The sequence below is a fragment of the Perca flavescens genome, chromosome 20 (genome assembly GCF_004354835.1).
Source record: "Perca flavescens isolate YP-PL-M2 chromosome 20, PFLA_1.0, whole genome shotgun sequence".
In the NCBI taxonomy this organism is placed as follows: domain Eukaryota; kingdom Metazoa; phylum Chordata; class Actinopteri; order Perciformes; family Percidae; genus Perca; species Perca flavescens.
This window is the reverse complement of record NC_041350.1, coordinates 340,001-341,079: the sequence shown is the minus strand read 5'-3', so window position 1 is coordinate 341,079 and position 1,079 is coordinate 340,001.

Here is a 1,079-nt window from a genome sequence, read left to right as displayed (position 1 = left end):
ATTATTATATAACATATTGCTCTCAGCTCTAAGCCCGCTGGTTCCTACTAAAGGTGTAAAAACACCTCAGAAATACAAAGTTTATTTTAGAAATTAGCAGGAATACCAAAATCCAAACAGCTAGCACAATACAAAACGAAGACACACCAACCCAGGCCAATCAGGAACAATTTTTGGCAATTAATGTTAAAAATTAAATTAAAATAAACATTGACATATATACTCTAAATTTTGTATTATAATATTCGATGTGCAAATTAAATTTGGTGACATTTGAACAATTGAATAACTCCTACAGCCACTAGAGGGCACCGCCACTATAAACATAAACATAGGTCAGAATGATGCTGCCTCATGGACATGTTAAAGGGGTGATAGAATGATTATATAGGGTATTTCACACTGTTCCTTAAGGTCTCCTAATGGGGTATGTATCACTGGTTGGGCTAAAAATTGCCCGAGTGCTATATGGCCCTATTTGTAACAAGAGCTTTTCTTCCAAATATGGTATGAACATGAATATTGAGATGAGCTGCACTCTGATTGGTTGAGCCTTATCTCCATACACACGTAGAGACGTGCGCTGATTGGTTGAGCGAACCACATACAAACACATTGGAGACGAGACAGCAGGTCTCATATTCCAGACACTGCAATGTTTCATTACAAAATTCACTTCTCATACTTTTTTTTGCAAGAAATCAACTATACAAAGCTCAAATATGGGCCGTTTTATGAAAATTGATGGCTAATTGCAAATTTGGTAAGACGTGTGGGACTTTAGGAGCTCCACACAGTCTGATGAGAAAGCGGCAGCCTGCTGGGCTCCATACCCAGGGCAAAGTCACCCTTTGTGGATACTGCACTACGGGGCTCCGCGGCCGGCTGCCGGCATAACTATAATATATTTACAGTTTGAATTTCGTCACGCCACTTATTTAACATCTACCCCAATGTCTTACAAAGCTAACGCTTGTGTCCTATTTCAATTGAATGCATTTTTGTGAATATGGGGGGTTTCGTTAGCTGCTAGTGTCCATTCAATCCTATGGGTAAAGATTATGGCTAGCTGCAGGCCC